Source organism: Protopterus annectens, chromosome 1.part2 (genome assembly GCF_019279795.1).
Source record: "Protopterus annectens isolate FY-2018-M chromosome 1.part2, PAN1.0, whole genome shotgun sequence".
Taxonomy (NCBI): Eukaryota; Metazoa; Chordata; order Ceratodontiformes; family Protopteridae; genus Protopterus; species Protopterus annectens.
The window spans coordinates 185,511,286-185,528,807 of NC_056727.1; the positions used below are offsets into that span (position 1 = coordinate 185,511,286).

Consider the following 17,522-nt stretch of genomic DNA (forward strand, 5'->3'; position numbering starts at 1 on the left):
TATTGTAACATGCTTAAATATAGTTTACATTAATTTGGATATTAAAGTCAGTATTTTTTATGTTTCCCCTTAACTGAGAATTTGCTGTTAAACCTTCATATTGCATATTTCTTTTATAGCAATTTATTTATATCTGCTCTTCTACATTACGTGATTAGTCATTGCAAAATGAATACCAAGAAAATTCTGAGGTACCAAATGTGGATGTCCTGTGTAAACATATTTAGTAAGTAGCATTACTAACATGGAGTGATGGTATCAGAAAGTAAGCGATGCACTTTGAACGTTATTGCACATTACTTTGAGGGAATGAAAGACTCCTTGTGCTAATATTGTCAATTGGCAATGCTTCGCTTTTAAAATGTTGCTGCTGGACTCTATTGTGGTATGGCCGCACAAGTCACTACAGAAGGACATTTATATGGAACTAACCAATTTAGTCCATTCACGTACAAGCTTACAGTGGTCATTAAGATGGGAATTTTGAAATATGTAAAGTCTTTAAATGTTTTCCACCTTATCATGATGCAGAAACAATAAACACTATCAGTTTTAAGTAAGCAATATATGATTTTTTTTTAATTGCAACTTTCTGTAAATAGTCTTAAATTGTTCCAGCTGCTTCTAATAAGCAGTGCCTCAGAGTGCATACAGTTCCTTACTGTTTTACTTTGTGTTTTTTTAAGGAATTATTTGTGTTCACCAACTAGAGCATTTGTGCTAGCTTAAGTCAGCATATGCATCTTCCCACAGCACAAGTCATGTGGACAGAAACAACGCAGTTATTGTTTTCAATTTTTTTTTTAATCATTTGTTTAACAGGAATGTCTGACTGGGACAGAGCTCATTTTCAGTGGAGACCCAGGAACAAAAACTCCGAAGGTAAATTACATGCAATTACACACACAGTAGAACATACAAATATACAAAAAACAGTTGCATTGGATTACATTGAGTACAATATGACATAATATGTGCTTTATATTTGGCACAGCATCGTAATAAACAAAAATTATAGCATTGTTGTGTACAGTCATATTTAGTACTCAAGTGTATAAGTTGTGTAGTAGTTTATATACACTCTTCAGTTAGGCAGTAGATTTTTAATTGAACATGTCCTATGAGGTGATAGTAGAGACTGGATGAAGGGAAGAACTAGTAAAAATCTAAGGAGGGTGGATTTGGTCAGAAAGTTTTTTACTTATTTATTTAACATTTGTTTACTAGGAAAGTCTGACTTGGAACAAAGCCAATTTCAGCAGAGGCCCAGGGAAAAATACTCCAGATGTATGTCTTTGAAACGTGGGAGGAAACCACAGCCGAGAATCAAACCGGAGAACCTCTTGCTGTGAGATGACAACTCTACCATTGCACCACTGCGCCATCCGTAAGTTAGGTAGAGGTAATGGTTGAAGGAGTGAAGCAGATAAAATAGGGTAGTCAGATAAGGTAGGGTGAGAGGAGTAGCCCATATTAGTTGTGATGGAGGGGTGGGGGGATAAGGAAGTTATTGCATTAATAGGTTTGGTTACAGTTGATAGAGATAGTTTGGTTGTAAAGTAGTGTAGTTGGCTGTTAGTGATGGGAGGAAGAATTAATCTGGACTATTGCTTGGGCATTGAGAACTTGTGATTCAGAAGAATATGCTTCATTTATTACACAACATGCTTCAGAAATATTAAAATCAATCAAATCTAGTCAGTGGGACGACAGCCTTTGCTGTTCTAATTTATATGTATTAAGGATGCATTTTCTCTTCCATAGGAAGGAAGTGGTTATTAGAAAGCTTGCACCTACTCTTGTGTGTTGGATCTGATAACTTATACTTTGCTGCCTGAGTCAAGAGTAATGGTATCTTGGCTGTCAGCAAAGTGGAGGCACAAAACTGCACACTCACTTGAAAAAAACAAGCAGAATCCGGAAGTACGAACCTTCAAGAGTTACACAGATAAAAAAACACTTAAATAAGCCACTACTATAAAAATTGTAGGTCATACATATTACATAAATAAAAAATGTTAAGCACTTTTGTCCTAGACAAATGTAACTTTGAACTTTATCAGAACAAAATTCAAAATGGAGGAAGGGTTTAAATATGAGCAGATCAGAAAATGGAGGCTAATTTTAAAATTGTAAAGACCCTAATTCACACTTACATAGACAATACAGCTGCTCTCATGAAAGAACAATATGTAAAGCTATTCCCTTGAGATGTAAGTAAAACGTTTTTGGAGTACATTTAAATGGAAAAGGCATAACTTAGCATTCAAATTGAAAATTATGTTAGTAAATGAATATGAATTCAAATAAACATAACACTTGAATATATAAAAATTTATTACCCGTGTTTTACTACTTTCTGGAGTAAAAAATATTGTACGTAATTGTATTGTCAATTCGGTGCCCAGATAAAATAGAATAAAATACTGCTCCACAGAATTGTACTCCAAGTTTGTCCACTCTTAATTTTAAAACGGGGTGTATTGAAATGTACTCATTGATATCAGGGACACAACTTGCCTCCAGGCTGACTTGCCAGTAAAACTCACGGAATCTTTGCTGTCAGCATAATGAATCTGAAGACAAACTTTGTTCAACAACATGAGACGAGTGTTGTGAAAGACCCTGGATAAAACCGTGTGACTTCATTTTTTGTATCTTGTTTCCTTCTCCAGCCTGAAATCTCAGTATACTTTCATTAGTATATCATGCTCCAGCCTGTCACTGGATCCAGAAAGCAGCTGTCTTTCCTATTATCTGGTTTTTGCCACGTGCCAGGCACTGAAGTACAGAGGTGTGCCCCTGCCATCCATAGAAATAAGTACAGTCTTTGAAACATGTTAACTCAATAATGAACCATCATAAAATCTTCGTGTTACTTTAACACACAAATTAAACATGTAGAACATCTATCACCATGTGGCAGCACTTCTATTGTGGGGATTTTTTGAAATTTATTGAATGCCTGCACTGGAATCTATATTTACTGTCCTTATTGTCACTTAACATAACTACAGGAATGGGTGGATATATTCTACTAATTCTGTTCGGATTCTTACTGTGTTGGCAACATCATGTACTGCAAGTCTATGTATCAATTTGCTTTTGGGTATTTAATTTTTAAACTGACTTTTGCATTTGCAAGCAACATTTTGCTTCAGTCTGGGGCCACATGCAAGTGGATGTAAAGATTAAAACATATCCATATGGTCAGCTGTAAAAGCCCAAAGCAAATGTGCTGTTTAGTAGTATAAACTCTGCAGACCTGTATGTCATTCCACATAGCCTATGTGGGAGTGTATGGTTTACAAAGCAGTTTTCAGCACATGCATTTACTTGTTCATTCCATTCCATGAAATCCAGCCTAAGTAATGTAATATAACAAAATCTGCAAAACAGGTCTGTTAACATATCCATCATAGTGATTGTTATACTGCAAAATGACAGTAACCATTCTGCAAAACTTTCATCACTGTCTTCCATACTTGTCTAAAATGTTTGTGCTTTCAACAAAACTGCTTGTCAGATGAGAAGGATCATTTGCATTCTTACTGTTGATTAGAAGCCAAAGTCTTGAGTTTGGAATAGGGAGATGATGTACACCTCTTACATTTCAATTTCACATACTAAAGAGCATGATGTAGTCTGCTAAGGTATTGAGGGTGTGCCATAATGACTGCTGAGAAACTGGTAGTTAGAGTACTGTGGTATGCCATGCTTCTTAGATCCTGCACAACACTACTACAGCTTAGCATCTTCAGCCTACTTCTCCAATGTTTGACATTGTACATTTCTTCATTAAAAAAAACAGTAAACTACTGTTAAAATTAATGTGCTCAAATTTATCTTTGCATCTATAGCTGTGCTTTCCTCATGTACGCAAACACACTTGCATACACACTCTGCTTTTGCTGTCTTATATTTTCCTGAGTCTCTCCTTCACAAATACCTCTCAAATTGTTATGGTATTTTTTTCTAAATGTAACTTGTAAAATACTTTCTTGACAATATACAGTAGTTCCTTTTTACAGACTGTAGGAAATTTATATAAAACTTTGATGTATGTGCAGTCTTTGGTGACTATTTACTTTTACTTTGAAGTGCATCTGATGAAGTTATTAAATCAGTTTCTCGTGCAAAACGAAAACTGATCTTTGCTGTCCTAAAAAGGTAGCATTAATTCAGTATTATACCAAACCCACATGCTACAGCTATGAGCTTGTCTATACTATGGTATATTGACTGAATAAACAATGATTTTAAATACTTTACCATGTGCTATAAAATTAAACATACTGCATGTATAAGTGAGCAATCAAGAGACATTATAGCATGACTGGGCTTGCAAATCTGATATAAGGCAGGGCATTATTATGTAAGTCTACCCTTGCAGTCATCTTTGCATTGCCTTTTACACATGCACAAGTAGTGCTTTACTTCACTTTGCTGCTAGAATATCAATGCAACTATATGCAAAACACTGCAAAGATCAAATGGCTTAGCATACAAACTGCAACGCCTATCCTCAGCACTCTCTAAAGCACACACCAAAAACAACAAACACCGCACAATAAGCCTACACCCAATAGTCCCCCCCCAACACCAAACGCCATAAGGCAAATAAGCACTTTACCTAGGACTCTTCTAATAGGGAACTCCGTTGTATGACACAGTGTTGCCCCAATCACCAGACTAGACAAGGAGAATATAATGTTCACCAACTTATCTGGAACCAGGATCCACAATTTCATATGTGCACTCAAGTTGGTGCACCACAGGTACAAATATGATTCTTATATTCACTGGACTATATGAAAAGAGACAGTATGGATCTCTCTGAATGTATGGCACAGACAGGTATGTGCTTTGCATTGAACAGCATTCTACCTTCACCAAGGATGATGCCACAATATGAACAAAAATTATTGATTCTAATAATTGCCTTAATTACTGGTGTTATTCTAGGGGGATTCAGTATCTGTCAGCATGGGAAGACATGGTTAAGAGACCATGTTGCCTTGCCAAGGATGGCCTGCACCTGTACCCCTGGGCTTTCAGATATTGGCTAAAAATTCAATCACCCCCCTTAGAGCCTTTTTTTCCAACACAGCCAAAAAAAAAAAAAACGCTCACTGCAATCTTGCAATCTTAAGGTGTTACTGCTCAGAGACTCAACAAGAAATTTCACACCCTACAAGCTATCCTCACTCTGGAGAATATAGAAATCTGCTGCATTACCAACATTTGGTGTAAAGCCACAGAAAGTACTCCAGCAGTGCAAGGCTATAGCGTCTTCCACACATTTAGACCAACAGCAGCACAGACAAGGTTGTTGTTGTTGTGTCTTTCGGCTTTTCCCGGTTGTCACCACAGCAGAACTCCGGTCCGCTAATGATTGGTAGTTGATTTTTACGTGCCGAGTTACCAGCCCTGACACACAACCTTCAACGAAAGTGCGCCCATTCACGCATGTCTCCATGCAAAAGACGCTGTAGCTGAGAATCGAACCGGACAGCGTCTTACTGTGAGGCAACAACGCTACCGCAGCACCACCACCTTGTCTTGATCTACATCAGCAGAAAATATACCTGCAGGTTGGTTAAACAAGATGATGCCCTGGAATTCATTCATGTGCAGGTCACCATAGATAAAGTCCCTTGCCATATCCTAGCTAACTGTAGGTCAACATCCATGCCCCAAGAATGTCATAACTCATACCTAGACCTAGTAGAGACACACCATCCAACTGAATACCCTGTTCGTGGGGGAATTTAACAAGGCCTCTATAGACTGGGAAACATACTTTGCCACAAACTTGCAGGCACAATGTTTCCTGGACTTTATTAACACAAATAGATTCTCAGCTAGAGCGTCTTCTGTGTGGAGGCATGCGTGAATGGGCGTGCCTTCATTGAAGGTTGTGCGTCAGGGCTGGTAACTTGGTACGTAAAAATCCACTACCAAACATTAGCAGACCGGAGTTCCGCTATGGCGACCCCTAAACGGGATAAGCCGAAAGACAACTCTGGACCAGATACTATGACCTCCATCCAGATGTTCAGATCTGCTGGACCTAGTACTCACCAGCATGGGGGAGTGCTGCACTCCTCCCCCCAATGTCATGTCTTCAGTGGTGAGGTTGGATCACAAAGCTGTCTCCTTCAAAATAAAAATCAACTCAGAAAACCTAACTAAACCTATAATAGTTAGGAACTATTCTAAAGCAAACACATCTTACTGAGTGGCAGTTTGTCAAAGTTTGTTGTCCCCCCAAACCCTGATATCACAGCATCCTATGCAGAATTGTTCACAAAACCCTGTACAAACGTGACTGGCTGCATAGAGGCTGCTGTGCCTACTAGAAATAAGCCCATAACAAACACCAAAAGCAAACTACACTGCAGGAATCCCAATCTTAACAGGGAAAATAACAAAGAGAAAAAAGTCTTGGCCAAAATAAGAAAGAGCTACTGTCATAAAGATAAGAGCTCATTGACTAAAGTAAACAAGAAACTAAGAGGATTACTCAAGTCTGACAAGGCCACTTATAAGGTCAGGATTAGTTCTAAGGCTAAGAACAGTCACAAGACCTTCTTCAGCTAAGTGTGAGACCTTAAAGGTAGCACACAGCAGAGTGCAGAATTGATGGTAAATGGCACCACCCACTGAGTAGAAAGACATAGCAAATGTGCTGACTGCAAATTCAGCTCAGACTTAAGCCCCCACCACCATTCCCCCTGTGAAATCTCTTCCAGCATATCCCCTACAACTGTCAGCAGGGAGAATAGGTCTTGCTGGCACTTGCCAAGGCAAAAAACACCACCTCAGTGGACCCCAACAGTATTCTGGGTAACTTTCTAAATAGCTTAAAATGTGACCTTGCAGGACCACTTGAAGCACTTTTCAGCTAGACCCTCAAAACTGGTTACATACTAAGTGAATGGAAGATTGCAACAATCATCCCTCTTAACAAGGGTGGTCCATCAACTGACTACAGAAACTATAGACGGGTCAGTCTGACAAATCTAATATGCAAAGCCAAGGAACAAGTTGTCATGGAAATGAACAGTAAGGACATTGGTAGGCAACAGACACTGGACCCATCCCAGTTTGGTTCTGTCAAGGGAAGGTCTTGCTTTCTTAACTTGGCATACTTTGAAAGGGTCACCAAGGCAATAGATGAGGGGAAGGGTGCATACCACCTACCTTGACCTGGTTAAGGCTTTCAGTATGATCCCCCTCTCAGGTATTGTTGACAAACTCACCAAAATAGCCATTGATCCCTACGTAACTCATTGAATTGCCAGCTGGCTCACAGAATACCCAAGAAGTCAGAATTGGTGAGACCACCTCTACCAAGAGATCATTTGCCAGTAGAGCACCTCAGGGATCCATGCTGGGCCCTCTTGTGTTTAGCAGCTACCACTTGGAAGTCAAAGCTAATATCAGGGACCTCTGGCTCACCATGTTTGCAGGTGGCTGTAAATTGTGACCTGCCAGGCAATCATAGGTTCATAGGAAGTTACTAGGTTAATGGCCCTAGGGCACTTACAAGCCTAGCCAAGTTCTACCCTTATTTCCACAATCAGCACCTATTGCCCCTGTGCAAGGGGGACACAGGTGGACCAGCCCAGGGTGAATTTACAGTTACCCATCCAATTGTTCAGGTTGCGTTCGAAGAGGGCCAATGAGATGCTCTGTTTGACTTGAAGTGGGAGTCTGTTCTAAAGGTGTGGTAACCTCTGGGAGACAAATTTGTCCCTCCAGCAGGTTCTATTAATGTTAGATACCAGGTTAAGGTCTTTAGAGCGAGTAACCTGTGCACCCTTTAACTTGCGTATATGCAGCATTTCCAGTAAAGTAGGGTCAGAGACTGCCTTATAAGCAAGGTGGAGATTGCCTCTGAGTCGTCTGCATGAAACAGAATAAAGTGGCAGTGATTTCAGATGATCCACATAGTACAGATGCTGAAGACCTTGAATTTTTCTTGTGAGGAACCTTTGTGGTCTCTCCAATTGCTGCAGGTGCTTGAAAAGGTACATACCAAAAGGGGCATTGTACTCAGTTATTGGCCTGATGAGGGAAGACTACAGGGAGGTTATAACTTCTTTTTTTTGGGAGGCAATCCCTTATGAGATGAGCAATATAGAGTTCCCTTCTTGCTACTCAGGAGACATGCTGATCAAAGGTAAGGTTGCTGCCAACCTGTGTGCCCAGGTCTGTCAACACTGAGTGCGTACTTAGGGTGTTGCTATTGCTGTGGTAGTTGTCATGAACATCTCTCTTAACAAAAGGGAATGGTATACATCTTTTATGCATTGAATTTATGGCCATGACTTTGGAGCCAATCATTTCTTTATGTAAGACCCTCTTGTAGGATGTTGACATCATTTGGAGATTCTGTGACCACTTCCAGTTTGCAGTCATCAGCAAACTTTGTCAGCCACAGAGATTTAGTTTTAGCTTGTACTTCAGAGAAATGGATTCCAAACAGTAGAGGTCCCAGGACTGATCCCTATGGAACAGCACTGGTTACAGGTCTGCTGTTGTAGGTGGATTGCCCTATTTTGACTATATGTGTTCTATCAGTGAGCCAGTTAGCAACCCATCTAATAATATAAGGGTTGATACCTAGCTGGGTGAGTTTGTCAATAAAGCCTGAGTGGGGGATAGTGTAAAAACCTTGGCTAAGTCTAGGTAGGGTGTATGCACAGATTGTCCCTCGTCCAGGGCCTTGTTGACTATCTCAAAGAAGTCCATCAGGTTTAACAGACATGATCTCCCTTTGACAAATCCAAACTGAGTAGGGTCATGTGTTTGGAGATTACCTATATCTTTGTTGATAAGGTCTCTGCCTTTTTAATTTATCCAAATCTTTTGAGTTCCTAATACCATGACGGGAATGGATCCCATTCCTAAGTCAAAGTATGATTAATGTTCATGAAATTAGTGTTGTTTCAATCTTTGATGTTAACCAGAAGTGCTCTTCACACCACCTGCAATGTGCCCAGTAAAGACTCTTCCTACAATTCATACAGCTACATGTATTGGTAACATATCTAAATACGAATGTAGTCTTTTTAGAAGACATGTTGCTCCTACTACTATTGGAACTGTGTGGGTATCTGTCTTCCACATTGCTCTCGTTTCTGCCTGCAAATCCTGATATTTTATGACTCTGTGTGTCTCTCTGTGAAAGACTCTGTAGTCACTGGGTGTAGCGATTTCATTGATCAGTGCTACTTTTGTCTTCTTTTCATGGACCACTATATCTGGTTTTCTTGCTTCTGTCTTTTGAACTGTTGGTAATGGGTGATTCCATCTCATGTAGACTTCATCATTTTTTGTGATGCTTTGTGGTTCGTGTTTCCAGTGTTTTTCAACTACTTCAATATTATAATGTTTGCACAATCCCATTCCCCAGTGCAACAGTTTACCACATTATTATGTCTTTCAGTATACAGTCCTCCTGCCATTAGTATGGCACAACCAGCAACAAGGTGTGCAACTCTTTCCAATTCTGGTTTACAAAACCTACATTTTGTCTGTTTCTCTCACGTGTTCAATGGACTTTGGTTACAATGTGTACGTAGTCCACAATCTTGGGCCGCCAACATTTACCTTTCATCTCTTGGTTTGAATTCGCCTCTTCTTAAACATTCCTGCATTCAATCCTGATCAACATGAGGTTGTTCCAGGAGTTTTCTATACTTGCAACTGTATTTATGCACTTTCCACATTTCTTGCCTTCTCATCTGATCCTTTACCGTATATTCTTTTGTTTTTTGGCACATTCAGTTGCTGCCTGATTTTTGTCTATTTCTGGTTTGATTTCCATTCCCGCTTGACTCTGATATGCTTCTGCTAGACCAAGAAGGGAAGTCATCTTAGATTTATTTTCCTGATGTTTCAAAACTTTCACTATGTTTGGGTCTTGTGAGGTCAGCAGATATGTGTGCAGTCCCATGATTGAAGATCTGTACTTTAATCAATTTCAAGGAGGACCATACCACTTTCGGAACGGGGAATATGTGATCTTGGTATGCACTGATTTTTATAAATCATTTGATGAGTATGAGGCATCCTTCTTGTTTTTCTGTCTAATCTGTTCAACACCTTTTAGGTCCAGTCAGTCCCTCCAAAACTGTAAGTTAGGACAGGGAGAGCAAATTTATTTATAGCTTGAACTTTGTTCCTAGATGTCAATGTTGTTTTCAGGATTAATTTAAGTCTTCTAAAATATTCCTTACTGAGTTTTATTCACATTTGTTCATGTTTCATTGTTGATCCTTCATCATTTCCCAAATATTTATACACTCCCTCTGGCTTAAGTTCTTTTATATCACATTCTTGTCCCAATCTGATGTTTTTTTGGTGCTGCAGCTTTCCTGCTTTAAAGGTTGCTTTTGCACATTTATCAAGACCAAATGACATTATGTCATCTGAAAAAGTTTTGACTACTTGCAGTTGTGCTTTCATTTCCTCATCTGGTGACCTATACAGTTTTAAATCATCGACAAAGAGAAGATGAGAAGTCTTTACACTTTGTTGCTTTCTTGGTCCCAAATTATAGCCATGACCTAATCTGTTAAGCAGACAACTTAATGGGTTAAAGGCAAGGCAAAAGAGCAGTGGTGACAGAATCGCCCTGGAATATCCACCTTTGAATTTTTATCCCTGGAATAATAATTTGTTCTTTATTATGGCTTAACTGCAAAGTGGTTTGCCACTGTTTCATGGTCGCTGTGATGTAGTTTGTTAGTGTAGGGTGTATCTTGTACATTTATAAGCACTCTTTTATCCATGAATGTGGGCTACTGTCACATACTTTTTTGTAGTTTATCCATGCCATACTTAGATTCTTCCCCGTTTTACAGTTCTCCACTATGACATTTTTAACTACAAATGATCCTTTGTTCCATATGAGTTTCTTTTATTACCCTTTTGTTCTATTGCCATAATTGAGTTTTTTTTTTTCAAATTGACTATAAACTCTAAACCTGAAAATCTGCAGATGACAAACCAAGAAGAAAGGCACTGGGGCAGTCCAAAGCACGGAAACAACTGACGGATTCAAAAAGATTTAATAAGTTGAAGCGCTTTTCATTTGCTTCCTTTAGCAAACTTCTTCAGAACGACAGTTTGAAAACTTGAAATCTCTTAACACACATTTAAATACTCATTATAATTAGAACAATTACAGCAAGACCAATCATCGCTCACAACACATGTACCCTTCTCTAAGATATTCCTCTTAAAGTAAACCTACTAAATAAAATAAAATAAAGCACAAATATATAAATACTAAGTATAAAAGTATAGCTAACCTTTAATGAATCAACACAATTTTTAGAATTTACAGCTAACTTTAATAAAGAAGTCATAGCATAATTGGACATACGGTTATCCAAGAATTTAGAACAAGGAGGTTATGTTGCTAATATTTATAGGAAGAGTACCTTCTCCAACTCTTTCTTACATTTTTCCAGTTGTCACCCTCACTACCAGAAGCGCTCCATAGTAAAAGGACAACTAGTGAGAGCAGCACGAATAGTTAGCACAGACCAGGAATTTATGCTAAAGGAAGCAAACGAAAAGCACTTCAACTTATTAAATCTTTTTGAATCCGTCAGTTGTTTCCATGCTTTTGACTGCCCCAGTGCCTTTCTTCTTGGTATGTTGACTATAAACTCTTTCGGTATCAATTCCAGTGTATAGTTAATACGTCGTCTGAAGGCAAGTTATTGGTCTATTACTTTTAGGGTAGCTTGCAGGCTCACTCTTAAGTAGGAGCATTGTTTTTCCTGTTGTTAACCAAGCTGGTGTCTGTCTGGGGTGCCCATATAAATAATTCTTACGCATGGCTGAATCTTTGTTGAAAGATATTAATACTTTTAACCAGAAGTTAGCTACTGCATCTGGGCCTGGGGTTTTCCAATTAGAGGTTTTTCTTAACTTTGTTTCAATCTCTCTGGCCGAAACCTATTTCATGTCCTGTACATTTGAACTTCTTATTCTTTCTTTTACTCCTATCCATTTAGCATCCTTGTTGTTTTCCACAGGATCTTCATAAATGCTTCTCCAAAATGTATCTATTTCTTCTTTTTTGGTGGTCTTTCAGTTCCTTTTACCTTGTTTCCCAGTTTTGTATAAAACTGTTTTGATCATCTATAAATTGCTTATTTTATACTTTTCCTTTACATTTATATGTGTATCTTTTCAGTTTTTTTGCCTGTGCTGATAGTTTTAGTTTATTATCTGTGATAGTACATGATAAATCCTGATCCGTTATAATACTGTGCATTGCTTTTATGACCTCTATCTTTGAGTATTTTTGTTGATGTATTCCTTCTTTTATACTCTTCTAACAGTGACACTTCTTAATTGCTTTATTGTTTTCTCTGTTCGATACTTCCATGATGGCATTTGATTTCTCCCTGTCCTTTCCCTTACTACCCTGTGTTCTTGTGGTAGGGCTTTATCTGTTATTAATTTGGATACACAGTAATGTATCCTGTTTACTTCTGTTACATCACACAAATCTATATGGACAGTCCTAATTACTTTGTTCATTTGTTTTATCAAACTTCTAACTGTTTGGGTTTTATTGACCTTCTGCAGTCTATTTCTTTCATTGACCATTTTCTTCTAAACTGAGAGCACATTCTTTGTTCGCCATTTCCTATGGGCATTCTATAGAAAGTTCCAGAGCTTCTTCCTGTGCCATGTTTTCTTCAATGTTACTCTGTGTCATCTATTTCTCTTTCATATGGGAACTCACTGGCCTATCACTCCATGTCATTGACTGTGTTAGAGTTGCCAGAGTTTCCTATTCCCTTGTGTTATAGCTCCAACTGAACCTTTGTACTGGTTTCTTATGGGAGGCTCCAAAGTATCTTCATATGTCAACTAATTAAATGCTTCCTGCTCCACTGGTTTCTCCTTAATTTGGGTGTCTGTTGCTTAATCCTGTTGTCATTATCTGAGTTAAATTTTCTGCACTAAATCCTTCACTTTCTCGATAATCCATAACCTCAGTTTCTATTTCTTTAGCTTCTCCATTACTAATCCTCTTTTCTGTGTTTTCTGATTTTTGTACTATAACATTTTCAATGTCTGGATCTCTGTGCCTGTATTTCTCTTCAAATATCCTTGATGCTGCTCTTATTGCATTGATTAGTTTTGCTTTCTGCTTTGTGTAAATATTGCACCATATTAAATCCCTTTTTCCTTCCCTTGTCCATATGCATTCTTCAAATATCTCCTGCTCCTCTTGTTTCTCTTACTTTGGGAACTAGTTGTTCCATCATGCTGTGGTATGACCTGTGTTAGACTTTCTACTCAGGATCCTTCACTTAGCACATATTCCATAACTTCAGCTTCTACTTGGCTAATCTGTTTTGCATTCCCTCTTTGTGATCTTATTTTTTTTATTGTGAAATTTTCCACATCTGAATGCCATTGCCTATATCACTTTTCAAATATCTTTGGGACTGCCTTTTTGTGTTGATTAATTTGGCTTTCTACTTTGCTTAAATATTGCACCATATCCGATCGCTCTTTCTTTGACATGTCCATATTTCTTTTTATAGCCTTCAAACATCTCTAAATTTTGTTCTTTACATTTTCGCACATCCTCAGTTGCTTCTTTTTCCAAACAGCACAAGGTTTCTTGGTCTATAAAGTGTTTTTCATGGATCTGTTGTATTAATGAACACCCATTTTTATTTGAAGCTTCTGACAGTTTTTCTTGTAGAAGTATTTTTCTTTCCTCTAATTTCTCTCAGTCTTTTTGTATATCTTTTGTCTGGAAATTCTTGTCTTCTTGCATAATAGTAACAATACATAATTTCTTTCTTATCCTTAATAGTCCATTCTGTCGTCTGTATGACTCTTTTTTGGACTATCAGTTTTTCTGATTTTTTACTGGACCGCTACTCCCCCTGGGCCTGGCCTAGCCCCATTGTAGGAATATTTCCAATTTTAAGGATTCTACACTGTCGATTTTTCCAGTCATAGTACCAGAGCGCCGACCAGGATTGGGCAATTTTTTATCCTGGGACTTGTGCACCCAGCTGTCTTCTTTATTTTTAACCAACTTCTGTCCATGATATGTGCTATATAAAACACAATCTATTTATCACTGTCACCTTGGTGAGATTTTTTGAAAAACATGGTCCTCCTCGTTAAGGTACTCACCAAGACTTGAGGATGAATTAAATTCCAGCAATGCTGATTTTATCATCTCTCCATTCGGACCCCTGTGATTCACTCCATGGCCTTGCAGATAAGGCTAGTTAGGCTAATAGGTCTGTAGTTCCCAGGATCAGTGGAAGCACTACCTTTGTGCAAGGGAATAACGGTGGCCATTTTCCATTTAGCTGGGACGAAGCCAGTGCTTAGACTATGATTGAAAAGAGTACCCAATGGTGTTCCTAATTCTTGTTGGAGCTGTTGTAGCACACAGCCTAGGATGTTATCAGGTCCCATAGATGCTGTGTTTTGGCCTTAGAGAGGGCATTTACAACCTGGTCTTTAGAGATACAAGGTAGGAGACAGGTGGTAGGGATGTCATGGGGTATGTGTGGCAGGGACATGGGAGTGAAGTGTTCACAGAACCTGTCAGCCAACAGGTTATCTATGTCAACAAGCTCAGTATATATGGTGTCATTAACTACCAGTTTGGCACAAATCTGGGCCTTTCCTTTTAGGTTACGAATGTAACTAAAGAGTGCCTTATGGTTGTCCTTAGTTGAGGAAGCTAATTTGGATTTGTAGTTTGCTTTGGAGGACTTCACAAGAAGTTTTATTTGCTTGTTTAAACTGAGGAGGGAGTGTTTCCAGTTTAGAGCTTGCTCACACTTACTCTTAGACAGCAATTTCTTCCTCTTATTGTAAGGCCTGTTAATGGTAGTTGTCCACAGGCAGGTTTTCTCTTCCTTGAGGAGCCTGTTTTGGTCCTATCAGGTGCAGCCAAATCAATGCAGTTATAGAAGTGATTGTATAAAGCATTGGTGTAGAAGTCTGCATAGTTGCCAGTTCCATCTGAGGCGGGAGGTGCAATGAAGCTATTTATACCATTCAGTAAGAGGTTATAATCTGCTTTGGAGAAGTTCATAGGTAGGTACTAGGTTATCGGCCCAAGGGCCTAAGTAAGCCTAGCCAACAGAATTTCCTGACTTACGCCACCCAAGAAAGTTATTTTCCTGTGCCACTGTCGAGCAGAGCCACAGAAGTGATCCCTGGGGGTGTATTTTCTATTTCCCATCCACTCATCATGATTTTTCTTGAAGAGTGCCAATGAGGAACTTTGCTTGACATAGATGGGTAGCTTGTTCCAGAGTATGAGAAGTCTCTGGGACAGGAATCTATCCTTCCAACATGTCCTGTTTGTTATGGTGACAAGGCTTGGTCCCTAGAGCATGTAGCTCAGAGGGATTGGAATTTCTTTAGATGTAGCATGTCCAACAGCTCTGGGTTTGACATAGCTTTATATGTTAGGCAGAGATCACCTCAGAGTAGGCAATATGCTACGGAGTAAAGCTGGAGTTTTTTTGAAACGGTATGTGTAGGGCATCTGTTTGAGGCCAGTAATCCTCTTTGTGAGGTACTTCTGTGGCCTTTTCAGCTGCTGCAGATGTCTTGTGAGGTATATTCCAAAAGGGGCATTGTACTCTATAATGGGTCTGATGAGTGTTAAGTAGAGGGGAACAATGACCTCTTTTTTCCTGGATGAAAACCCTTTTGTGATAAAGTGTGCCACATAGAAGGACGTCCTGACTACTGTGGCGATGTGATTATCAAAGGAGAGACTACTGTCCACCTGGGTCCCAAGGTGTTTTATCACACATTCAGTGTTAAGTAGACTGATGCCTATGTGGTAGTTCATGGGTGCAGAGTTTTTACCAAAGGGGATGACAATGCACTTTTTGGCATTACGGTTGAGGCCATGGCTCTGACACCAGGCATCTGTCTCACTGTGGCTCTTTTTCTGTAGGATGTCCACATCATTTGAGGACTCAACTATGGCTCCTAGTTTGCAGTCATCTGTGAACTTTGTTAGCCAGAGGCCTTCTGTGTTAGCCTGTACCCTGTGGTACTCCACTTTTCACTGGTTTGAAGTCATATTTGGAGTCTGCAACTTTTACAGTGTGGGTTCTGTCAGTGAGCCAGTTGGCAACCCATCTTGTGACATAATGATTTATATCTAGTTTAGTGAGTTTAGCTATAATTCCAGAATGGGGGATGATGTTGAAAGCCTTGGTGAGGTCAAGATAGCTATGTGAACCACCATACCCTCGTCTACAGCTTTGGTGACTGCCTCAAAGAAGTCGATCAAGTTCAAGAGGCATGGTCTGCCTTTCACAAACCTGAACTGGGTGGGGTCCAGAGTTTGGAGGTTACCAATGTCTTTGTTTATGAGTTCCATGATGGCCTTGCAGACCAGGCTCATCAGGCTAATGCAGTGGTAGTTCCCGGGATCAGTGGTGGCTCCCCCTTTGTGGAGTGGGGCAACTGTTGCTGTGTGCCATTCAGTGGGCACAAAGCCTGATGTGAGGCTATGATTGAACATGGTGCTTAGGTGGGGAGCCAGTTCATTCTGAAGTTAGTGTAAAATGCAGCCTATACTTTAGTTGCTGCTGGGGGGGGTAGGTGTGATAGAGACTGATTTGTGGTCAGATCTCACCAGGGAAGACCTCACAGTGGGGGTGCTACAGTGGTCCCCCATATTGGTAAGCACTAGATCCAGGATATTGGAACCCCTTGTGGTGGTGCCAACCAACTGATCCAGGGCATTGGGGTTAACGAAGTTGAGGAACCTTTGGGCAAGTGAGTTTGGGCAAGAGTAATTTACCCAGTCAGTGAATGGGTAGTTAAAGTCACCCAAAACAATGTTGTTCGGATGTATCTTGGTAGACTCAAGTAGATCCAAATAGGCAGAGTAGGTGTCCTGATTCATGGAGGGGGTCCTTTAGCTGGCAATAACTTCAGTAGGTGTCTGAAGTATTTCCAGGGAGTCATATTGTTTAACCAATCTGGAGGTGTATTTATCTTTAATGAATATTGATACCCCCATGACACTTAACAACTTGCTAGAGGGCCTAACACAGACACATGATTAGTACCAAAGCCACGGTTTAAAACTCAAAGCCAAGAAGTGTATTATAGTGCCTTTTGGGAAAATGGCCACATAAGCCAATGGACTCCATCAATAAAACAGTAATTTGGCCTTCAGCCAAATTGTAGCCAAGGTAGTAAGAAAGCCATTCATTGTTGCCTAACTTACAAATAAGGCTATGGCATCCAAGTCCAAGGAAATTATAGTACTGCTTTACTCAACCCTTCTCAGACCCATGATTGAATACAGTGCCCCCCTCAGCATGCATCTGACCAAGTATTTGCAACAGTTGGAACTCCCACAGATGTTCCTCACCAGTACAGCTCAGGGTATTAATACACAGGTCCCTATTATTTTAGCAAATGCAATGAATTACGAATGCGGTTTACTCGAATGTCATTAC

At 39.5% G+C, this 17,522-nt stretch overlaps 1 protein-coding gene across 3 annotated transcripts in view; it reads left to right on the forward strand.

The window, feature by feature from the left end:
- Positions 1-564, forward strand: part of RPS6KC1 (ribosomal protein S6 kinase C1) — a 1,896,815-nt gene extending 1,896,251 nt beyond the window's left edge. For all 3 annotated transcript variants that reach the window (XM_044055506.1, XM_044055508.1, XM_044055507.1), the window contains one exon: positions 1-564. This exon is cut by the window's left edge and continues 1,286 nt beyond it. The gene's annotated coding sequence lies outside the window, so the exon portion shown is untranslated.
- Positions 565-17,522: the final 16,958 nt, after the last annotated feature.